The 25,551-nt window shown below is 39.9% G+C and overlaps 2 long non-coding RNA genes across 3 annotated transcripts; one reads left to right on the plus strand and one right to left on the minus strand.

The window, feature by feature from the left end:
- Positions 1 to 8,972: 8,972 nt before the first annotated feature.
- LOC310901883 lies at positions 8,973 to 25,538 on the minus strand. Its single transcript, XR_014586266.1, has 3 exons — positions 25,399 to 25,538; positions 18,936 to 19,056; positions 8,973 to 10,633 (listed from the first exon to the last, which is right to left on the minus strand). It is a non-coding gene; the product is annotated as an uncharacterized lncRNA (long non-coding RNA).
- Positions 11,249 to 19,841, plus strand: LOC310901878. 2 transcript variants are annotated; one of them, XR_014586258.1, is made up of 5 exons: positions 11,249 to 12,354; positions 12,970 to 13,076; positions 13,166 to 13,359; positions 13,488 to 13,685; positions 19,730 to 19,841. It is a non-coding gene; the product is annotated as an uncharacterized lncRNA (long non-coding RNA). The 2 variants fall into 2 exon arrangements; XR_014586259.1 differs by lacking the exon at positions 19,730 to 19,841 and having other exon boundaries at positions 12,061 to 12,354; positions 13,488 to 14,620.
- Positions 25,539 to 25,551: the final 13 nt, after the last annotated feature.

Below are 25,551 nucleotides of genomic sequence, written 5' to 3' on the forward strand. Positions count from 1 at the left end.
AAACCACATTGATTGTTAGTATTAAGACACTATGAGAAGTTTCAGGTTACTGAAATTGCCTCATCACCTTCTGAACCTCCACTATGGAGGATTAAATAGTTGTTTTGCAAAGCTCTTTGGAAATGTAAAAAAAAAGTCACCCCACTACCATGCTGGCATACCAAAAACTAAATCCTTCCACAGTTTATCTGTTTTCAGGTACAACATTTGGTATGAAGAGTGATTTGTTTAAAATATCTCTAATACTTTATTTTCCTCTTCAAAAAGATACTCCAATGCAGAGCCTGCCTTCAAACTTCAAAGAGTCCACAGAGCCCAGAGGGCTGGATATCAGACACCCACTGTCTCCCAGGAAAACCCATTCCTCCTGTCTTAGTGGGGAGGGAGCAAGCTGAGGCACAGGCAAGTGAGCAAAACATTACGTGGATTCATTGTCCTATGGTACACTGTGATGAGATACGCCAATGGTCACGGGAGCTACTGCTTAAGGCGTCAGGAGGCTGGATTTGGCCCCCATTGGGTTCCCTCGCCTGGAGGCTGTTCATTCAGCCTCTTTGAGACAGAGGTGTCAGCACTGCACCAGGCATTCCTGGAGTGGGAAAGCCTTCCAGCCCAACACTACTGAGCAGAGCAGGGCTGTGATTTTCTCACATTGTACCAATAGTCCCTTGGCAAAGCAACTAATTAAATTAGAATGATGGAGCTGAAATTTATATCTATTTTCATTACTTGGAGGCTTAATAAAATCCCTATCTGAAAGTAGAAATTGTGGACCACATAACACTTGAAGTGATAAGCTATTGAAATAGGAGCTGAGAATAAAATAGCACCTTTTAATGAAATTCCAGCTCTGAAAATTATGTTCCCTGTCTTTCTTTGTGTTGGAAGTTTTGAGTCTGTTTATGACTTTTACTGTAATAAATGCTTTGACATAATTATTATATGCCACAAGAATCATCCAGGTAACCTCTCCGCAATGTCGTTATGCCTACTTAAGCAACTCCTATAAAATCTTAAAAAAAAAAAAAAGAGTTCTTTTCCTGTTTTGATCATCATTATTATGATTCAAGTCTTGGAGAGAGTGAGAGAAAGAAGAGAGAGTGGAAACCAGTTTCTTTTCCAATATCATATTTGTGAAGGCATGTATTTATTTTAATCAGCATTGTTGTAACTTCCACCAAAGTTATCTAAAACCTGCCTCCTGCCTTCTTCTGCACTCCTCTGGGCAACCAACATCAGCAGATCTCTGACATTTTGCCAGACTTTTTTCCTACATTACTTGGAGGTAATTTTTTATATATATTTGATGTATTAAATTAAATTTCTAAGTATGTAATATTTACATTTTGTGGATAAAAGTTTCCAATAAAGCAATTTTAGATACAAACTTTACATTTTTATGTCAAAATAACAGAGGAAATTTAGGGAGGCACCATGACACAGTGGCCAGGACACACAAAGAAGCAAGTGGTAGGGCAACCAGCTCTCCTTCTGACTTACGTAATATAAGACAAAAGAAAAAAAAAAAAAAAAAAAAAAGATTGCTTTGGTGGTCAAATACACCACAGTATTTTTCAAAAGCACTGCAATTTTAACAAACCTCTATAGCTACATATAAGGAAGAAAAGAAGGACCTACCCAATCTCTTAACTATCACAGCACCTTGCTGTTTCATTTCAGAATCCTTCATTCCATCAACTTTATTTTTTATTTGTCTTTGATCCTGGTCTTTTTCTGCAAAAATCATTAATACTCCTTGTTTTCTACTAACTTTATTCCAGCAGTTCAAAATTCATATCATATCTGTATTACAGCCTTTGTGGAATACCCGTTTTCTTCAGTGGGTTCTTCAGATTTTAACAGAAAATAAAGTGCTAAAATTTACAGACTTAATGCTGAGACAGAAGCTGAAGACTGGCTCCCAGCTCTGTGTTCAGATGAAGGCTCCATGCAGTTAAAAGCAGGTGGTCTCAAAGCTATAGCTGCACAAAACGGCATGAGACAAATCTATAATCAATAAGACCTGTTATTTGGATACTGGCAAAATACCAGTTCTTACAGTGCAGTGGATAGAATACTTTATCACAAGAGTACCTATGTGCAAATCATTTAGATTTTTTAATGCATGATCTTTGAAATCGCACAGTGAAAATTCAATAAATATTTTTCTTGCCTTCTATAATAGCAAGTAGTTCACCAATTGATGCAGCCATCACAAAGTGCAAATCACTTATTTCCTGGCAGTTAACATCATTACCCCTGCAATTGCTTGGGCAAGCTTTTGGCTATATGCTCCTAGTGTTTTAACTGATTTGGTCCTATTTGATCCACAGTAACACGCCAAGGAGACAGTGATATGCTTTTCCACTCTGTTTCAAATGTCCGGTTTTCTATGCTTTGATCAACCCGTATGTCTCTAGTAATGAATTCACAGATAAAGTGAGCTTTTGCTGTTGCTGGAAAACATCATTCAAATTTAAAAGGTGGACATTTTTTTCTTCTGTCATACTAACAAATGATCAACCAACCTAGAAAAATTATGTGGTGTTACTTGATCCCTAATTGTCTATGTCCTGATTAACTGTCATTTCTATCTCCTATTTTGTCTTCCTGCTCATGATTGGGTACTTCTTATGGTGGATATACAGAGACACCGAGCCTCTGCAGTTCCATTGATAATTAAAATATTTTAACTGTTTCAGGAAAGAATGAAAACATCCACAAGGAAAGATGATTTTAAGAGAGACGATATTTTTGGAGAGAGCTGTTACTGCCCTTTCTACACTTACCCTTACCTAAATAAATCACTTTTGCAGATGTCTGGCAAAATCAAATTATAGTGACAATTTAATTTGATACATCCATCACTAGGACTGCAGTCTGTCCTTAAAGGAGAATGGACTTGCTCACCAAATTGATTTTTTTTTGTCTCCCTCTGCTATGATTATCCACTTTATATATCTCAAACCAATAGAAAAGGTCATCCCAGTTCACAAGCTGTTGGCTAAAAAAACATGTAGAGACAGAAAGACTGCAGAAAATGCTGTCCTCCAGATTTGAGGCAACAATTTGAACTAATGCTAGGTCCATATAGAGGAACAGATTTGGCTGAAAGAACCCGAAGAACAAGAGAGTATGTAGCTGAATGCAGATTTCTTGAGGATTTTTAAATGCTTTTTTTTTTTTTTTTTTTTAAAGAATTGGAGGCTCCATCTTCTTTCCAAACTATAGCTGAAAACTGAATTCACAGTGAGTAAATTCAGGTAAAAGCAGCATTCTGTGTTTTTTGTTTGTTTGTTTGTTTGTTTGAAGTATTGTATTTGCAAGAGGCCCTCCTTTAGACCATATAATGTAAACCTCTACCTGACAGTGCATGCCAGTGGTAGACTGTTATTTCTCTGTTGTGTAGTTTTCATTATTAATTTAGTGAAGTACAGTTCTTCAGGAAACTTTCTAGTGGGCTGTAAAAAAGACAGATAATTCTTGAAAAGCAGTAACAGCAGCACTATCTGCAGCCAAAGAAACAAAATTATCCTCCTGTCAGTCCCTGTCCTTTAGATCCCGTCCTGTAAAGTGGACGATATATAGAAGTTTGCATCAACAAAATTAGAACAATGTTTCTGAAAAGGTCAAATTATGTGTCCTCGCAGGAAATATTTCTATATTATAAAAAGTATCTATTACAGAATGTAAGCAATGGTTTATTGTGTCCTGATTCCCATGAAAGGAAGCAGAAGAATTCAAGAATTCCTGTCTTAGCACCTAACACAGTCCTTTTACAATACAAATTGGAAGGAAGTAGTTGATACCACACTGTCTGTTCCTAAGGTGAACAGAAAATGCCAGCCCACAGGAAAGCTTGTGCAAATGCAACTCTGACTTCCCATGTACGTCAGTGTTCCAGATGCAAGTCAGCAAGTACTCCTATGTGGAGACAGGGAATGTGATCTGCAGTCGCAAAATAGCTGCTGCTGGGGATGTCTTGAAAAATGGTAGTCCATCACTAGACCATGGTCATTAGTGTAGTTCACGCTTATTAATTCCAGATGAACCAGAAATAGCTTGGTAATGTTTTACTCAAGCAACTAATATGGAGTAAAAAGATAACATGCATTGTGTGTGAAGATCCACATGAATAGTACAGCAGTGTTCAGTGAGACATCAGTGTAACTCAATTACACTGCTGATTTTAATTTTGCAATTAAAAGGAACTTTCCAGCCAATATTTCAGTTTCTGTCACAATTACTCACCAAAACCAAAGTTTCATCAAAAGGGCAAAAAAGCTGGGAAATACTTAAGCACAGAGGTAATAGCCCTAGCCCTTACCCTAAAAAATTTTACTTGTTGAAAGGTGCAGTCTAATCCTAGCTTAAAATTTGTAGGAGGAGTATCTTCAGCCATGAGAATCAAACTGTTACTTCGTATACTGCTCTCTCAGGAATATCCTAAAAAGAAATGTGGTGGTGCTTCAAAGGATGCATTAACACAACATTCTTCTTTGCCTTTTCTATTGCATATCCTGCTTTACAAATCTGCTGTGCATTGGCTAGTTCTCTCAGGCTTTGGCGGGAGGGAGAGTGAGGTTTGGTACCTACTGTGCTCTTATTCTGTCTCTTTCTAGCAAGTAACTTCTAAAATAAACACATTTCAGATGGATGTCCTAATGCAGGTAGTGCAGTTGACCACAGGTCAGACCTGTCAAGCAGTAGTTTTGAAGGCTTCAATGTGAAAAGAATAGGAAATCTCTCCCCCTCTTTTTATAAATGGGTGAAGTGCCATTTCAAACATGTCACGTTTTAGGTTCCATCTCAAATACCCTGGAAGATTCTGTTCCTTCAGGATAACCAGCTGCTCAGAACAAGGTGTAAGTTCCCTTAATACATGCATGTGGGCTTCTCAGCACCACAGAAGTTACTCCTTGTGAAAGCTAAGTCAAAAGGAAAGATGTAAGAGGAACTGACCCATGATTATGAGACAACATTGTTCACATCCTTGTGTTTTTACTAGCTCTTCCCAGCAGTATCCTCCATTTCATACCTGTATTACGATCTGGCCTGATGAAATTAGATACTAATTAAAAATACCAGACACTGAATATAGATCCAATATTGCAATGCCATGGAAGAGAAGATACAGAGAACTTCCTAACATTATGTTAAGCAATTTTCAAGTCAAATACAATTGTAGTTTACGTATCTACACTGAGATCAATAAGCTCATTTTATACTGGAAAATAGAGCATCATTTTCCTTAAATAGCAATTTGCCATTGTAGGACATAATAACCTTGAACATTCAAGTCAGCAGGAGATTTTTTTCCTTTTACCCAAGTGGCATCAGGTTCAACCTCTTACTCAGATACATAATCAGCTAAAAACATTGGGTTTTTAACACACAGATAATAAGGTTCAATCTTGCATCTATTGAAGATGAATAATGTTTCTGTCATCAGGAAAATACAGCCTTTAGCACACCCATGCATTACCATAGGTGTCCTTGGTACATACTCATATATGAACTGTATGACCAACATGGCAATCCAGCACCTCTAATTGCCTGCAAATGAAAGAATGTGTGTCAACTCCAAAAGAACATTTGTATCCAACCATGAGAGCATTGATATTTTCCATAGATCTTGCAAAAGATAGATGTGTGTAATAAAGCACACGAGCTACTGTATTAGATTGTCAGTAATGTGCATTTTAAAAAGACCCTGAATATGCATTATAACATGGTCAATAAAATATGTTTGTAAGAACCTGTCAGTAAATAGGAGAATTTTACACTTCTGAAAATACAGAGGCTATCTGCATCAAGAATTCAAGGTTAACTATTCAGTTTTATTCCTAGAGACTATTTTCGCCTTGATGTATGAGCATTAGTGCAAGTGGATGCATGTCAATGTACGAATACTTCAGTGAGGAAATGCTAACTGATGGTTAGAACAAAAGATTAAAACAATAGTGGCTGAAGCTACTTCTTTATAAATAGCTCTTTATGGTATATTGGAATTGATTTAATAGTAGTGAGCTAAACTAAAGGGGCACAGTGAGACCTAATTAACATTTGCAGCACATTGTGTCTGGGTGAAGAATGCTAATAGAATCCCAAATTATTAGTGCCCACGTCTTCTGTATTGTGACTTACAAAGAACCATCCAGGTTGCCATAAAGCATTACACAGACACAGGTATATAGAGACACAGGGATATTGGCTGATATACCATCTCATCAATTTGTATCCGAGTCTTATTTTTAATAGCATTTTTCTTTCAAATTACTGACAAACAAATAATCCATCTGGGACCAGTATTGTACCTCTGAGTTTTTGACATGATGATCAAATCTGAGACAGTTTTATCACACATGAAAAATAAACACTGTTCCTACAAATCAACAAACCAAATGAACACGCAAGAAGTTGAAGGGATGCTAAGGTATGCTAAATATCATCTAAAGTATATTTGCCCTTGAAGAATATAAAGAAAGGGAAGATTAACTACAATTGGTTTCCTGTTTAAATATATGTCAAAAGGTCAGTGTTGCTTCCTGCTAAGATATTTAGAAAAAAGGAGAATCAAGCAAGGTGAGCAAGAAAGCTTCTAAGAACGTGTCATTAACCAGATAGAAGTTTCTTTCTTTTTTTTTTTTTTTTTTCAGTCCAGCTTTCAAATATACGTCCTTTTTGTTGAAGGGCTGCCTTCCCTGCCCTTATCACTGTCCAGGAAGGACCTGGTTCTGAGAGCTGCCTGTTTGAGGGACTTTAATTTGCAACAAGCTGTAGTTAGGTTGCAGTTGAATCTATTTGTCCAGCCACTCCGTATCACTATAGAAATCATTGCTAACTAATAAGAAGACAATTTCTCCTATGAGAAAAAACAACACCATAGGCAGCTTCTCCATATTGAAAAAACCTTGGAATGAGGATTCTAATTCATAAACAGCAGCTCCTTCATTGCCATCCCATTACCCTTCTTTATAATTCAGTTATACCATTTTTATACCATGGGCAGCATGAAAGGTGCTCAAAGCCACAGGGCTGATCACGGCAAACAAGCAGCTGTTTGTTGATGCATATTTGGCATCTTATAGTCAAACAGCATCAGTTTTGCAAATTAAGCTCCCGAGTGACTTTTGGCAGTGACGCCAACAACCGCATTGCCTGCAGGTGGTGCAGGAAGTCTGTGAGGAAGAAAAAAGGGAAGAATGTGAAACAGCTCCTTCTGAAGGAACTGTATTTGATCCAAACTCACTTTGGTGGGGTCAGTTCTGACAATCATCGGCCAGTGGAGCTGCACACATGGAAGGCTCAGGAGTGACAACAGAACCAACGCCACCTTTCTAGAGATCTCCGCAGAATTCCCCTTTTCTCCCCTAAAAATACCTGCAAGAGAAACACCAGAACGAGAGACCTCCCCATGCTACTTACAGTCATATGGCTATCACCGTCCCAGTTGCTCCTGGTGACAAAGTTCACTGAGGCACTCAGAATCACAGCTGCTATAATATCATCCTTGGTCTGAGCACTTAGGCATGCACAAACATCCTAATTTTGGCTGCAGGAAGATCCTTTTCTAAACTGGTTTAGAGCAGGTAATAACTTGCTTGCACAAGGAGCTGTTCTTAGAGGTACATTTCTTCTCAGGAGCTGATTGCTGCTGGGCAGTGTTGGGAGTTTGCTCCTCCAAGGCAATCAGTAGATCCAGCTCACAAGGAAGGTAAGCACAGACTTAACCAGAGTATGTGCTTCTGGAGGAACATGGGGGCTTTATTTGCATCAATTTCACTTGGTGTAATGCTGCTTCTAACACGTATCCTAGGTAGCTGCTGTTGCTAACAATCAATGAACCTTGTATGACTGAAGGTTATGAGTTACTACATGGGGCTAATATTGTAGGAGGTCAATCCTACGGAGCAGATTGCCAGTCAGAGAAGGGCATCTAAAGGCTGTCCTGGCAAGTCACAGGGGTGGATTAAGAATGTAGAAGAGCTGAGCTGCCAGGTCCTGTCTCCTCTGAAAATGTCAGAGACTGGGCTAGAACCAATGCCTCAACTCTGTCCAGACCAAGCTGGTTTGGATGCACATGGGATCCAAAGTTTAAGCCTAATTACCAATAATCTTGGTGACAGTCAGTTAAAGATATCTGCCAGCTTTGTATATACAACCACAGTATCTATTTGCTGTGGAAATGTTAATTACTGTATTTTCATGATTTTTTCCTGTCCTGCAGACTAAAAATATCCATTTTACAGCTGGAGAGGAAGCAGAACCACAGCAATGTGAAATGATTTGCCTAAGACCACGCTGTGTTTCTTCAGCAGACATAAGGATATGAATTCTTATTTCTTGGTTCTCAGGCTAGTTCTAGTCCCCATTCTTATCCTCACATCTTAAGTAATCATTTCTCTATGCTTTTACAGATTTTCTTCTGTACACAGCAATAAGTGCGTGCAAGCATTTAAGTGACTCCCTAATCTTTGAGTTCAGGGGAGGCGGTGGAACATGCTTGAAATAAAAAACAAAGTCATTTTTTGAAAACCAGAATGAACACTGTTAAGGAACTTAGTCCTCCAACACATGTACTTATATGGCCAGCTGTTAGGCAGCCTTGCTAACCCTGTTTTACAACTACTTCATAGTGTATTCATGATGAGAAGCACTACAGAATTCTTCATTCTGGGTAGAGCAAAACACTTAATTCTTCGCTTCAAGGAAATCTTGTATCATATTGTTCACATAAGCATTACTGAAGACTCGCCAAGGCTGATGTGTCCAGGAAGCATCAAAAAGGGAGAATATGCCCAAATAACTTGGTGGTACCAAAATCATCAAAATATTTTTATGAATATATTAGTAAAGCAACTTCATTATGTTCAATTTAGGTAACTATTAAGGAGTTATTTGCCATCTGCTTTTTAAGAAAGGTTGAATTACCCTCAATCAAATATACTTGATTTGCTGGGGTCCCTAAATAAATTTTAAATAAGGTTTTAAAAAAACTGCAGCAAACGGGCTTATTCTGTATGGCCACAAAAGAATATATTAAAACTGCTTTAAAAACTTATCCAACAATCCCCCCAAACCCACAATTTTCTTGTATTTTTAATACCAAGAAACTGTAGCATAAATGTGGAAAAAATATATATATATTAAGGAAACTGATGTTTATTTTTTATCATCCCAATTTGCTTCAGCAATACAAAGAAGCTGAAATTATCTAGAAGACTGTCATTTAGGAAATTATCCAGGAAAATAAAGCACAGGTTACGAAGAGAGAGGCAATTTTTTAAAATTATGCTTCACCTATCCTGGCCTCTTTTAAATTCCCCAGATTAAACAGAACAGACAACATAGGACCAAATAATTTTTCAGTCTGAGATATGCCATCTACTGTAGATTGGAAGGGAAAGATTAAACTAATCATATGTCTCATAGGAGTCCAAACTAATTTAAAACTTAAAATGAAGCATCACTGTAGGATCCTCAATGGGTTATCTGTGGCCAAAAGAGCAAACAAGTCATTACAGGGAAAGAAAAGCATGGCAGATACCCTGTGATAGGAAAAATCATTGCTTTGTTTATATTTACAATATGTATATTGGTATTGTTTATGTTGACACTGCAGCATCATCTGTGTGGTCTTTGTAATTCCATGTCAGAAAGGATATCACAGAGCTCATTAGAGTGGTTTCTGGAAGAGGTGGTGATCAGAAAAAGATGATCAATCAAGGGAATGGAAAAAACTCTCCTATGCAGACAAATTAAAAAAGCTAAGGATTGTTTGCTTTAATGCAAAGATAAATAAGAGCATGGTAGATAAAAAATATATTATGAACTATCTTGAAGCTTTCCACCTATACTACCTCTGTAGATGAGAGCAAGGCAACATTCAATTAAATTAAAGGATAGGGATACAAAAATAATGAGCCTCTACACTGGACACCTAATATAACCTTTGCATTCACTGTCATGAGGAGAATGATGAAGGCTGACAAATGATAGTCAGAGTGTCACTGGATAACAAATATCCAGAGTTGTAACTATGGACAAAGCTGTCTGAAGGGTGTTAAGCTTTGGGGGGATTCATAAAATCTCCAGCAGATTAGGAAGAAATCTAAAGCATGTGTAGGGGGAGAGTGGAAGACAAATTGTTTCCATCATCTGACAGCTGCAGAGGTCTTACATACTCTTCTGAAATACCTTGTGCTGACTGCTGACAGATGAATTGAGCCCTGGGTCTGATTCAGCTGCCAAGTTATTGGCTTGTTCTGGGACACATGAAAAAATTAAGCTCTTGGCCTTATCTTTTGCAAATGTATTAAATGCCTCAAAAGAACTGGCAATCAATCAATTGCAGTTATGTAAAATACTGAAGTAGCATCTGTCTGATGATGAATTTCAGACATGAATTTACAAGGCTGGGACTCTCCTTCAAGTCCTGCTTGCTATGACCTGTACAGCTATGTGTCAGGGGAAAAGCTGTCCAGCCTCCTCCCAGGCCACCGAAGGAAGCTGTACCTGCCCCGAGACCTCTGGGCTGGATTCTCAGCTGGGCTGACTCAACGGACATTGCTTCAGCCTCCTGCAGCAATAAAGTCTGATCCAAAGCCTCTGCTGTTTCTTCCTACAGTCCCTGTAATACATCGGGCATAAAGGTTAGAGGCGGTTCTGCCAGTATGTAGGTAATGTGCAGTAAATTTTGTGAAGCCTCAAAGTGTCACGAGAGGCCTGCGAAAAAAAAACATGTCAAATTGAGCTTTAGATACTTGAATTTCTGAGGCACATTTATGCTTTTTCCATGGGGAGATCAGTTCTTTTTTGGGTTGCTTTCTATTGCGCAGGGTGAGGGACAAGGGCAGGAGGCTACGGCAACCCATTAGAGAAGAGCAGGCTAGCCGAGGGGAGAAGGAAGGGGCTTCGAAACTACTTGTGTTTCAGATGTCTCACATTAAAACACATCAGAATACAAATTGCTCTGCCAACAACAGTGTTTGAAAACATATCGATTATTTAAAAACAAATATACTTCATCCAGTTATAATTATCCTTAATGTGGCACTTAAATGGTGAACCATCACCCAGTAACTGCTTTTGTTCACACGTGATGACAGCCTGCGCTTTATCACGTGTTAGCTTGTCAAGTGAGACCCTGGGCTTTATGCTAGAGGTCATTTTAACCAGCTAATGACTGCAAACTTCTAACAGCTTCGTTTACACTAGGATTTGAAAAGGTGTTAGTAAACAGAGCATGCTAAAATACAGCTTTCTCTAGTAGAGTCTCAGTGGAGTAAGCACAGCCACGAGGTGTATAAGGATACCAGCTGCCAAGTAGGATGAAAGATTTTCCATGTTGGAGTATCCCTTTCTCCTAGCTCCCTGCCTGGCAAGACGGATGGGATCTGGCTGCCAGTGCATGCCACTGCCTGACACTTTGCATGCCAGAAAGCTGACAGCTTCCAGCTCCAGCCTCCACAGAGCATGTGCAAGGAGGCCACATGTCCAAAGAGGCGAGTTTGTCTCACAGGTGGGGCCAGATCCTTCAGGCTTCCAGGGAGTTACCCAATATCACAAATACATTTCCAGTCTGCCACCTTCCTCCAAGAATCCGGTTGCTAGTCTGATAACAGTTTGGCTTTTTTTTTTTTTTTTCCAATTGCAGCCTCAATTTTGTAGAATGAACTCCTAAAAATCTGGCCCTTGGGTTAACTGTAGCATATGGTAGATGTTGCACATACCTTAGTAAATTGAGTGCTATTTTACAGGCAGTAGGAATGCCCCAGGAGGAGATCGTGTCTTTGCTGTATGAATGTATCTGAAATAGTTGGAGTAAAACAACTTTTACCCTTGGGAACCTGTCTCAGAACAGAACTTATATGCGTAATGATACCTCTAAGAGTTCACCCAGGTTAATGACTGTGAGCTCCGCTTGTGCCTTTCAAAACCACAGGGAAGGGTGGCAGCACGTGGACTGCAGCTGTTGCTCATGCCTGGGGTATGCTTCCCTCCTGACATGTTCACACAGGTGGCATTGCAGCCTTCATTTTTCCCTAGAAGGGTGTGACTGCAATTGTTTACCCTAATTGCCGTATTCCTCTTTCATCATAAATTGCAAAAGCCAGCAGGCCCCCTGCATCTCTCAGCACACCCCCACTATGAGCACTACTGCTCAGCAGGTGACAAGCATGGGCAACAGGTCCTCTCATGCTTCAGGTCCCCTTCTCTGCTCTGAGTTCCTGGGGCACTACTGGGGACCAGCTCCCCTCTAGGTTGTTGTGTTTTGCTCCATTCAGGGCCCTTACAGAAGCATCAGGTGCAAGTCATAAAGTGATGGTTTCTGTCTGTCCTGGCTGTGGGGTAAGTGGCAGCTGGCTCCCTCCAAGGTTAGGGCATTGGAAGAAAAAGAATTCAAAAGTAACATTAAAAAAATCTTTCTCTGAGTAGATCTCAGGTTTTTGGGACCCTCAGGCATAACAAAGCAGCCATGCAATTATTTTTTCCTCTAGCTGCTTAGTCTTTCTTAGCTTCTGGTCTGTCTTCTTGCTGATTCTTAGAAAGTTGGATTTTAGGTGTTTATTGCTGAAATTTTGAGTGCTTTAGAATGAATGCTTAAATGTAGTATGACTTTCAGAACTTATTTATACACTACCATTTTTCTAAGCTGTTAATGCTTTTTAAGGACTCTTATAATTTATTAGCACATTTCATATGCTATTGCTGATGCAAAAATGCCAATTAACCCTCACAATGCACAGGCAAGATAGATGACTATTAAATCCCTATGGCAAACCTTGGGAATAGCAAAGATGCAATGACCTGAAAATTGTATCCGTAGCTCCTTTGCTGTTAATTAACATAAATTCACCAGTGGAGTGCCTTTCCTCTTTTTTATTAATCCCTTATCTCCAGTCTTGGATCTGTTTCTCGAGCAATTAGGACAGATAGCTTACGCTTTCTTGATTCTTACTTCAGACTCGCAGGGGCTGCCCAGCCAGGCTAGATAAGCTGGGGGCTGGAGGACAGGACACAGCCATCCGGTGTGCAATACACTTCCAGTTAAGCAAAAAATCCCAAAGCAGGTAACTAACAAGCTCTCTACCTCATACTTCTTGTGCATTTTTAATTGCACATTTCTGAATATGCATTTTGTCTCCTCCTTTTCACACAGCGTCAGCCCTTCCACACTTTGATTTCTTCTTTCCTGACTGCTGGCCCAGAAGTACCAGATGCTGTGTAGGATTGTGGAGGATGCCCATTTGTGTGTGGGGCTGAAGTTGCAAAGGACAGGTCAAGGCTCCAGTCTGCAGTGACAGAAGCATAGTTCAGGATAGGACAACCAAAATATTTTTACAGGAAACAGAAGTACTTGCTTTAGTGTTGTTTTCTGTGTTTCTGGGGGCAAACAGTGAAGGTAGTCTACTGTTTTGACTCCAGTTGCTGTTGACTGTCATAAATTTTCATGCATCTTTTGTTTCTGGTTTGTGTTTCAGAGGTACACAACTGTCCCTGGAGACAGGCAAATGAGAGCTGTGGATGCACATGGTTAGCTATGAGGAAATCTGAAATTGCTCAAATCCTGATGTGGCTACTAGCATCACCACACAGCTCAAGAGTGTCAGAGAGACAGGGATGCTAGCAGAGGCTTTGAGACACTTGAGAGCCAGCATTAGATTCCTGTGGTGAACGCTGTAAGTAATGCAGACTTGCATTGGTAAAGAAGTTCATTATGATATTCTTTCTCTCTGTGCAATTACTTTAATGTTTAGTTTTGAAATAAAGAGGAATGCAGACTTTCATCTGTACGTGGGGAGGAAAAAAAAAGCAGTATACTATTTCTGTGCAAAAAAAAATAAGTTTAAAGGAGGCAGTAGGGTTTCACTGAGGCAACAGGAAAACTTCAAAAGCAGTAGCATGTTTATATGGCTGTTCAGAGTTGCAGATGACTAAACTGTGTTTTAGCTTAGAAATCTGTCCCTATCAGCTGAAATATTTTAAATTTTACACTCTTCGTGCACCTCTTCAAATATAGCTCTTTTGTTAAGCAGGAAGGGTCTTTAACTGTGTAGAACATTCCTTTAACAAGTCCTGATGCCAAAGAGATTTAGAAAATTATAGCTGAATGAAATAATGGAAAAGGCAAGAATCAGTGTGCTGGGAAATAAGGCAGTGAGTCACGGTAAAAAAGGGATCTTTAGGAGTCCCCAGTTAACAATAGTATTGCAGGTCTATGTAGGGAAATACATCGAGTGACTTAATGGGAAAAATTGATAGGATTAGGCAAGTGCTGAGAAGCAGATGATTAGAGTCATCTGTTTAAGAACAAAATGACATTAAAAGTAGAAGGTCATAGGATTTAAAGATTAGGAATATTAAGTCTAGAAAAATAGCAAACTCAGAAGCCAAAGCTGCTAGGCAGTCTCTTCTGCATCGTTATCAGTTACTGGAGCAGGGAAAATAATAGTGGGATGAGATTGGCATAGGTATGTAGTTTGAGTTATGTACAGAGATGTTTGTTCTACTTGTAAAATCACTAAAGTATCTTTGTATTAGACTTCTATTTTTAAAGGCCCTTAATAGCTATCCAAAGAAGGCAAAGGCTGTTAATCTTTTCCTCAATGCCCATCCTGATAGGTGTTATCAGAGACAGAGAAGATGAGAGGAAAACAGAATTTGCTGCCAACAGACTGTATTAGAATTGCTGGATAAAGCCATGGTATTTACCTGAAACATGTTATCATTTAAGCAGTGACAGCAGAACAATTAAGTGCTAATCTAAGGTAGATGTTGTTTCTGATTATAGTGCTTCCATACAGCTAACGTGGCCACACTGTCAGCTGGGTCTGTGTAGCCTTGGCACAAGGAGGGAGGTGGAGGTGGAAACTATTAGTTTTAGCCTCCCCAGCAACCTTTGGGTCCCAGTTTCTATTAACATATGAGCTTCCCCCATCATGATACTGTGTCGTTAACCCAACCTTATGGCATGGCCAGATCCAGAAAGGGTGACTGCCAATTGCTACATCAGCAGATCTCACTTCAAGTGCTGGGCTATGTTATTCTTCTGTTGCTTTAAGCTACTAGAATGGGAAATAGCATCTGAAGTGGCCCTTCCTAAGGTATGTGATGTAACACTTCAGACAAGATGCTGATCTCTGCTCCTGCCAGGCAGGCAATAAATCATCCTTAATTCAGCCGCTATCAAGTGCAGGTCCCTTCATAGCTGCTTCACATGACCCCAGAGCCAGTCAGAGGTGCCATCTGAGCATGAACTTCTTTCCCTGTTGCTGCCTTGTGCTCCTCTGAAGTCAACAGGAAAAAAAATCTGCTTCTTGATGGTCCTTTCAGTTGCTCCTGTTCTCTGGTATCTGAGCATTTTGCAGGAAAAACTGCAAGCACTGAGGTAGATAAAGAATGAATAATAAGTTCTTTTTCAAACACCAAGTATCTCCTCAGCAATATGGTCTCCTTATAGCCACTGCCTTTTTCCATCCTTAAAGTTGCAAATCTTAGAGTGTCATTCCAAAATCAGCTGGCATTGGTGAAATCCTTGCTCATGCTTGCATTTGCTTCATTCCATGCTGTGTTTTACTAGATGACTAAACATGCTGAGAATGTTGTGGTAAACACGCCAACTATCTTCGATATTTGTGGGTGAGTGAATTTGAAAGCATATTTTAGTAGCCTCCTAATTCCTGTTCCAAACAGCCTCTGCCTATATATTTGATGCTGTTTTCTCTCAGTTCTTAGGCTGATTTTGTAATCAAATCAGCATGAAACCAAATAGAACATAATTATATGAGTGCACTAATAAATAAGCCTGTTAACCCTTTAAAATAATATTGCAGTAAAAATATACACACATTCACAGCTTATATTTAGTTAATGTTGAGTCTGAATAATAAGTGAGCAGAAAAATGACCACATACATAGGAAAGGACAGAGGAGAGGCAATCAAGGGAGAAACAAAAATGGCTTAGGAAGCAATGAGAAGTCTGGAAAAGGAAAGCATTTAAAAAATCATTGATGCAGAAAGTCAAAGAAATAAACAGCAATTAGTGATTCAAATACCTAATTAATATTCTCTTTTTACAAAAGAACACCTGCAAAGCATTCACTGCTGGGTCTTTTTAGTTATTGATTGGTGGAAGGAAAAAAAAAAGAGAAAATTGCTGCTGCCAACTGCAGTTAAAAGGAGTTGACAAATTGACACTAAGTGCTCCCTCACATGGTGACTATCCACACTGTTATTAACTCAGCCCATCCTTGCAGACGCTTGCACTTTTAGTGCTCAGTGTTACGGTTTTTAATTCCTGGGTTTGCTCTACACTGCATAATGGTTCCTGCAAAACATAACAGTCTGAATTTACCGAAGGGGAAGTGGTATTTTTCTAACTTTAATTTTAAAAGTCATCAAAACTTAAATGTGTAAATGCTGGCTGCTTATAATTCTAACAAAACGTTAGTACTTCTGAAGTGGGGGGTTTCTTCTTTTTCTAATACTGCAGAGGCTGAGTCAAGATACTGTAGAGTGTAAAATCTTACAAGTCATGTTGAAGTTTTAATCCTAAGTCTTTGTTTGGATCCTCTGCTTTCAGACTGACTTATGAAATACTATTGTGATAAAATAAATACAGCGAACATAGTACTATAGGACAAAGAAAATCTTACATATTCTGCAAGAAGCAGAGGATTATAGCAGTTGTATTGTGACTTTACCTCCTGACAGACTTCAATGGGATCTAAACACCCATGTAATAGAAGGTGCAGTATATGACCCAAAATAACATGCCAGGGGAGTGTTGATTTTACCACACAGTGAAAAGTCAATCTAGAAACTGCACACTGATAAAATGACGGAACTTCCCCCATCCCTAGATGGTGTTCTAGAGGACTTGAAAAATATGACATAAAGGACTGAATCTGATTTAAAGAGGTGGCATTTATTTAAAGATGAGCACACTACGAGGAGTTTATTTTGCAATATCATACTGCTTTGTGTGTCTGGCTCAGCTGAATGACCGCTCATGTGAAGAGTTTTTGTGTGTTTGAAATTGTTGCTACAGTGGGCTACCTGCCTTCCTCTATAGTTGCCTCATAGAGTTTGTTATGATCCTGCTTTGGTACAGGAAGAATTCCCACCATGACCCAGCCAGCAGGGTACAACCCATCTCAGCTCAGTTTGCCACTCATAACAGCTGCAGGTTTTTTTTTCCTGTTCTGAACCACAGTGGTGCAATTCCATGTGTGGCAGAAACTGGGCTCCAAAGTGTTGATGAACCTGAACTTGTGATGAGATGGGAGAGAACTGCCTTCATGTGAGTGATTCAGGTTCAGTTAGCATCATGTCAGAACATTTCTCTCTGTTCCCCATCTGCCCTGGAGGGCAGAGCAAAAATGGGTTGTACTTGGTGCTCAAATCCACTGGAAGGTGCAACAGGATAAAGAAAGATAACATTTTCCTTACTTTAAACTGTCTCCCTTTAAATCCCTTTCCTCCCCTACCCACCGCCAACGCTTTGGGCCCTAGCCAGCTGGATTTTCATCCTCTGTTGATATCCTAAATGCATAGTCAGAAATGAGTGCATTGTGGTTTGCATTATTTCATTTATTTGTTTTTATGATGAGTTCTTATTTCTAGAAGCAGCATTTTCTTCCTGAGGTTTAATTACTTGGGGTTTCAGTAAATTAAAACCTCTTTTATTGATAAACAGTAGCCAACAATGACACTGATAAACATGTTAGTTAAAAGGTTGTTTAACATCAAGTGATACCATTGTTTGCTTTTTCCTTCCAATGGGTATCCTTTCCAAGAAACAGCTATTGTTTTCATTGAAAATAAACTTTGGAAAAAAAATAATCTTGATTTATTTAAAGAAAAAAAAAAGCCTGCCAGTGTTAATTGATATTATTCAGCTACCCTCATGTGCTCAGTTTGGAGTACTGCTATTTAATTTAGCTGTCTTGATACAGACCTCACCCACCAGGGAAGCTCCTGAGCTTTTGCAGCTGTATTTATTTTGGTCTCTTTATGAACATGGTTAGCTAACAAAAAGTGGTTTCCAATGTACAATTTCTGTTTGTAAAGTTTCTAAATTATAGCCTGGCCCCCTTCATTGTGCAGAAGTAAAGGCTTCCTCAAAACTGTAACAAAAGCCAGCATGTAAGGAGGCAGCACTAGCACAAAAATGTTTTGCAGCAGTGCTGATCAGCAAGCACATAGTTAGATACCTGAATTTGGTTCCTCTGGAATGATCAAGACCATCAACCTCAGCAGTATCAGCTGTTAACTGGGAAATTAATGAAATAATACATGTGTTCCACTGCTGGTGAAACAATGTCCCCTGCAAAAGTTCTGTTTCGAGAAAGTGGATTTATTGGCATATTCAATTCGTTCAGGTCAGTTTCTAGAAAAAGTTTTCTGATAGAACCTCCAGTCAGTCAAAACAGCTTTCTCATTTGTTTTGTTTCTAATTTGTATTAAGCTTAAATGTACTCCAGATAAAGCAAAATAGCAACAGCCTGATGACAAACAAGATAATGAGCTCAGCTAACTGCCTTTTCTATTGGTCTGATAGTTTTCCTCTTGAAGTCAGAGACAAAACTGCCATTGACTTCAGAGGTGGATTGTACACAAATGGTATAAAAAGTTTAATACTTTTTTTCTTTCATCCCTTTTTTCTTACCTCAGTACAATATTCTTTTAGAAACTCTAACTACAGAGACAAAGGTCTCATAGGCTTTGAATTTTTCCCTTAAAATAAATAAATCTCAACACTACATATATGTAAGATACAAATGGTTATGTTAATGAAATATTTCTAATAACCACTTTTAATCCTGTTTGGTAGAATGTCTATATAGTTAGATCACTGTATACAAACTATAAGCTTACAACAGGATGTCTTAGCAAGTACTTCTTGTGGGAAGAAGTACTGACTCACCTCACCAATTTTGCGTTCTCCCATGGTAACCTGTGAGTATGTCTGTCTGTCTTTGCACCCGCTTTACAATCCACCTCATGTTGCAGAGTAGGAGGAGCATTAATTACACTGGTATTCTCCCCTGCACAAGACAAAAGTAAACAGTCAATGCAAAATTGCCAATATCTCCCTTTATCTCTCTTGGTGTGAAATGCAATAGAAAAAATACAAAATAATCATCAAGCAATAGAGCCAATTCAACCCTTTCAAGACTAAATATTATTTCAGAAAATGTAGTCTTTCTTAAAAATAAGAAAGCTTTTAGTAATGGAGGTCTAGGAAAAATCATTGCTGTTGGTGGCTGTTCTCTCTTTTTTAAAAAATTGATGTTTCAAGTGTTTAAAAAGACAGCATTGCAAATATGTTTTTGATAAATGAATTCTTAGTAAAGTTACCATAAAACAATTTTAGTGGATCATTCAGAGCCCTATGAAATGGTAAAGCCTTGAAAAACTTTTCTAAGTTCGCCTTATCCTTCTGGTAAATATCCCCAAAACTCCATTCTGGTATTGTTCCTTGAGCTTTCAGAGACGCATGACTAATGTTGAGATGTCATGTGACATCACTACAAATATACCAGTTTATTTGCTGTGATATTTTTTATAGTCTACTAAGAAACTGGTAATCCAGCTCTTCTGGCCAAGGACCTTCTGTACACACTTGGTTCCTCAGTGTTCAGTTTACACATTAAGCAGTGAAGTAGTAGCTACTGAATGTAGTGAATTTTTCATGAGTGTCCAACATTAATTTTCCAGATTATGCTAAATTCCCTGGGAATTCCTTCCCTTACTGCAAACAGAAGAGCACTGAGATCAGCACTGATGCTTCCTAGCTCATACACGTTACAGTCTGTGAGTACACGATGGATGGCTGATGTTATTTGCTCTTTTACTAGCATGACTTGGGGCAAATTCATTTGGATTCCTCTACGTGTCTGCTTCCAAATGAGGATGCTTACTGGCCTACTACACAAACTGGTATACTCATTCTTCCTCTACTTTACATTATTTGTGCAGCCTTCCTATTTTCATGTGAGGAAAAATTGACATAGAATAGTTCAGTTGGAAGAGACCTTCAAAGACCGAATCCAACTGCCTGACCACTTCAGAGCTAATAGTTAAAGCACATTCTCGAGGATGTTATCAAAATGCCTCTCGAACACTGACAGGCTTGGGGCATCAACCACCTCTCCAGGAAGCCTGTTCCAGTGTTTCACCACCCTCACAGCGAAAAAATTTTTGCTCATGTCTGGTCTGACCCTTTCCTGGCACAGCTCTGCTGTCTGTGCCCGTCCTGCCCTTGGTGACCCGGGAGCAGAGACCGGCGCCTCCCTCTGCGCTTCCCCTCCTCAGGGAGCTGCAGAGCAGCAAGGCCACCTCTCACCCTCCTCTTCTCCAGACTGGATGATCCAAGTGACCTCAGCCTCTCCTCACAAGATGCGTCCAGCATCTTTACCAGCTTTGCTGCCCTCCTCTGTATGCTCCCAGAGCATCCTTTTTTATACCAGGGAGCCCAGAAGCGTACACCATATTCAAGGTGAGGCCGCACCAACGTTAAATGTGGGTGAATGCTTTATGCAGGTGAACAAGTCCTCTCACCTCTCCTGCTGGATGCTTGGATTGACACAAATGTTTTGATTCCTTAATCAATAAGTTGCTAAATAAGCCACTAGTTATCACAAAACGCGTTGTGGATGAGAATGAATTGAAGGAATCAATGAGAGATTTTGCTGGTGTGTCTGTATTACTGTGCATGGACACAAGAGAGCTGCTCGCCTGCTCTGCTGGGCCAGTCCAGCGGGTGCACGGCGGCTCCAGCTGGTGAGCGAGAACAAAGGCTCGAGAGAACACCAACGGGCTGCAGCCGCCCATTTGAGGAAGAGTGTAGGCATGAGTGCAGCCTGCTAGGATGGGTAAAATGATGACACTGGACAAGGTCTAAATACAACACTTAAATCAAGATATTTAACTATTTTATATAATAATATAAAGCTATAGTTTTAAACCTAGATACAAGATCTGGCAGACAAACTATGTTTGTGCTTTTTTTTTCATTGGAGGAATAAAGAAGCATCCCTTTTTTATAATCAAGGTAGAGAAAATGTTCCAGTTTTTCTGTTGACTAGTAACCCAGCATGAACTAACCAAAGAGAGAGCGTGCACTGGGGCAGAAACAAAGCTTGGGAAGCCTGAAGGTGGTGTTCTCTGTTTTTTCCTCTCCATAACTCCAAACAGAAAGGAGAAATAGAGTACTATAGGTCTCATTCAGAAAACGCTTAAAGCCGTACCTAACTAATTTGGTGTCAGTGCCAACTATAGCTATGCCTTGGTGATGGAGGAGACAAGATGGTGTCATCTTCCTTTTATAGAGTTATGGCTGCATTTACAGGATGCGGTAAGTTGCTATATTCACAATAGAGCATGGTCAGCACTTGAGTTATTCCATCAGGGAGTGTGGCCGCTGAGTTATCGGACTAGTTCTCTGGTACCTTTCCCATTTAGCTGACATGTGCAACAATGCATGACTTTCAATCTTGAGAGCCTTGACATTGTCACTACAGCTAGGGGACCGTTTAATGGCTATCTAGAGCTTTAAAGGTATACTTGGATCATATAGTTATGATGTGTCCGATTTTAACCAATCCTTTGATTTATATTTTGCTTCCAATTCACTTAAGTGAAATAACCTTACTCTTGCAGTGTCATTACAAAATGAAAAATGGATGCTTTGACTTGAAAATGTCAGAATAATATATGTTATGATTTGGGGAGATTAAAATGCTTATCTGATAAATTAGCATGAATTCAGCGATAGTTTCAGTCAACCCAAATGTGTACTTTTGCTGAAAACAATATTCTCCTCAGGTCTCCCTGTACAACCATGACATAAGTACAGCAAAATTTATAAGGATGAAATTAAAAATGATGTAATAAGAAAATAAAAATATATTGCCAGCAAGTTGCCTATCATCTAGCTCTGAGGCAAATAATAATTCACATCTATATGGGGTCTTTAAACCAAATACTAAATGGCAAGAGCTTCATTCATGTGTGAACACAAAGTGGTAACAGATAACTAATGAAACAACTACATTAAAAACAGCTTTGTGAGGGAAAAGAAATAATGAGATGACCAGGTGAATATTCTTCTGGACAGAATATCACCTTGGATGCTGGCTGAAGATGATTAATAAAGAAGTGAGTTTAGCTCTGAGGGTTATTTCTGGAGTTCTCAGGACTTCAGTTTGATAACGCATTGGATAACTCAGGCTGCAAGGCCTGGAGCAAAGCTTGCAGACACGAGAGAGGAAGTACTGATCTCACAAAAACTCACGCTGTCAACACAAATCCACTGTAAACATTTTGATGGCTTAGCACTGAAGTAGCTTACTTTTTGTGCCAGATTAAGTCTCCAGTTGTCAGGTATTGTCTGTCCCCTCACAGCTGATGTGAAGCTGGCACAGACTCCAGGCTCCATGCTCATTGTAGAGCCAGGCACAACTGTGTCATCAGTCAGTTCCCAAATTTTACTGAACATGAAAGTAAGGCGGGACTAGGGGAAGTCTGCGGTCCCCCAGAGCATCTCCAGATAATAAGACAAGATCTGTACAGCTCTGTGTACCTGGTACCCATGTACCAATAACCTGAACAGTAAATGTTGACTGCTTGAAGGTTTGAAAATTTGCTTTACTAAGTAAATCATAATGTGACTCTGGAGCTCAAACCTGGCTGCGTCAGTAGGCATGAAGCAGATATATCTGAAATGCCAGTGGAAGTGTAATGCAGTGTATCTAGTTTGTCTGAGATAAAACCACGGCTGTGTAAAACAAATCAGAAGTTTTCTTTCAGGATAACTTAGTCAAAATTGGTGCAGAAGATTAACTACTCCTATCCTAGTGTGAATAGGGTCCAGTTCAGCTTACCATAAGCTTGGGTGGTTACACAACATTGAAATAGTGAACTACGACTGTATCATAATTACAATGTACACTTTGGCACACTTCCTTTAAATTTACAGCAGGAAGACAAACCGAAGTGAACAATGGAGAAGAATGAAGCATGGACACATTAAGTGACTCAGGCAATCCCTGCTTCCTCCTTTCCTTCTGATCAGTCCTCATAGAGCAGTTCTGCTTCAGGTAGACTCAAACTGGAGCCCAGCACAATGCACAAGCCTTCCTGTGGCATGTAAACCACTCTTTCAACTACAGTTACTTGTCCATAAATCTTTTTGCAACAGTCAAACTAATTACCATTGCATGTCTCCCCAAGTGTTAAAACCTGCTTGTCTGCCAATATTTAAAAAAAAAAAAAAGGAAGACTGAAGTGATATAACCTGGGGACACTTACTGCACCTACTGTACTGATGTATTTTAAGACCAATTACACAGAGCTCTGACAGTGATTTGAGTTCAGGGTACATCATTTGGTAATCAGGTGAAGTCACACTGATCCCTTCAGACTAATAACAAACCCATACAGGAGTCAGGACTGATTTGAATGGTCCAGCATAGATCTCATAGTGAAGATTGCCACTCCGTCCATGAGGTTTTAGTTTTTAGGTGAAATCACTAGAAAAGCCGACAAAACTAACAGCACAAGAAACCAGAAGCCCCACGGCTGTTGGGACCAGCAGGCAGTCAGAAGAAAGACAGCCCAGGGCCATGCCTCGGGGTGCCACATCCAAACATGTCCATGGTCCTCCCGGTTCCCCATGCAGGTGAGGAGCGGCCACACAGCAACCATCCAGCTCTCGGCCCTCCCGCTAGGCACGCTGCTGCTGAGTGCCCCGACAGTATCGCCAGGTTTTGCTGCAGCTTTTCCTGGTTTGGCCGAGGAACTCCTCCGGGTGGCCAGCAGCACGGCACAGATGCAGTGGTGCTGACAAATACATGTTACCAAATTCATTCAGAGAGATTTAGAGGTGCAAAACAAACTCCTGTGTACTGCAAATGAACAAATAAACCATGGCATGTTTTTTTTTTTTTTTTTTTAAATAATAAAAGTGGCTATTACCCATTTTAAAATATCAGGGTTGCTGTTGAGCCCCTCCCAGGAATATCTCCCTCCACAGCACAGGATTCAGGCGTTCTCATTCCATAGTCCCCTCTTGGCTCCTTCTACATGATTGCTGCTACAATTTGAATGCAATTAAAAGCTTTTAATCGGTCATCCTCCCAAATGTTTCAGAAATGCCATTTCTTTTCAGATAGGCTTAGAGAGCTGTTGCCCTGAAATAATTTTACTCTGACACAAAAGTCAATTATACTAATTGTTCAGCAGGAATTAACCTCTTATTCATCATCATGTTATTATTGTTGCTAGGCTCACTTTGCAAAGATCCGTTCGTTCCTTTCCTGTATCTGTACATAAGCAATGCCAAGTACCAGAGCCCGTGAGCCTCTGCAATGTCTGGGAAAGAGCTATCTCATTGTATTGGAAACAGACATAAATATTGAATACACTTCTAAACTGATTGGAATATTGAAATGTGCTGAAAAAAAACAGGTCAACCTTTAGATGCTGAATAATGATACCAATTTTCTGATTAAAATTAACTTTGCCTTAAATCCAATTATCGTTAATGAAGCAAATGGTTATCTGCATATTGACAGCTATTAAAATTATATCTGAAGAGCTTTTCATCAAGAAAAGCTTTCATCTAGGAGTGACCAGAAGCAATGAATCAGAAACTTCACAGACACATGGGATGTTGGCTTAGCAATAAGCCAAAAACACCCAGTGGAAGATTTCACCTGCACGGCTCATCAGCCAACCTGCCAAAACATTCCCTGAAACTTCCCCAAATGTCCTGCATGGAAATCCTCTCCATATACAAACATGGTTAATTTTGTTAAATCGATATCACGTTTTTCACAGTGTGAGGGTGTTGTGTGTTTACCTTGGAGTTTTCTTCGGCAAAGAAATGTCAGCACACAGATGAGGAGCTATGTAATTAGTTTTTCAGGAAAGACAAGTAGAGTCAGCAGGGAAAAAAGAGCAAGCTGGCAGAAAACCTACAACCAGGATGATAAAATTCTGGAGTTCACCTTGCACAGCACTCAGCTTCTCTTGGTATTTGGTAGCCAGCTGGGGGGGGGTGATGATACAGGGGTGAAAACTGAGGCCAACAAAAATAAAGTGGGGCAGGGCAGAAAAACATTGATGGTGTAGGGATAATGTACACCTACTACCTGGAGTAATTTTGTCTGTGCCTAGACCACCCTGCCTACAGTCCAGAGGCCACTGCTCTGCTAAAGCCTGCTTGCCACCTTTTCTGTAAAACCTGGTGGAGACAACTATAATTTTCCTCTCGTAGCTCATCTCTGCTGGAAGCGGGCAGCGAGATAAGCAACTGAAAGTGAAAACCTACGTAAAGACAGTAAGATTTTCTTTATCTGGGAATGCAAAGCCATAGCCCTCACCTCAGCTTTGATTTTGCTGGGCGCTGTGCTCTCAGACGCTCTCGTCCGTGCCTCATTTAACGGGGTTAGGTCGTGAGATGCCGCGGCCGCTCCTCTCAGCCAGGACGCCGGGCTCCCGCCTGAACGCCTCCGTGCCGGGGGCAGCCCTCTGAG

This window comes from Anser anser (genome assembly GCF_964211835.1).
Source record: "Anser anser genome assembly, chromosome: 6".
Classification (NCBI taxonomy): domain Eukaryota; kingdom Metazoa; phylum Chordata; class Aves; order Anseriformes; family Anatidae; genus Anser; species Anser anser.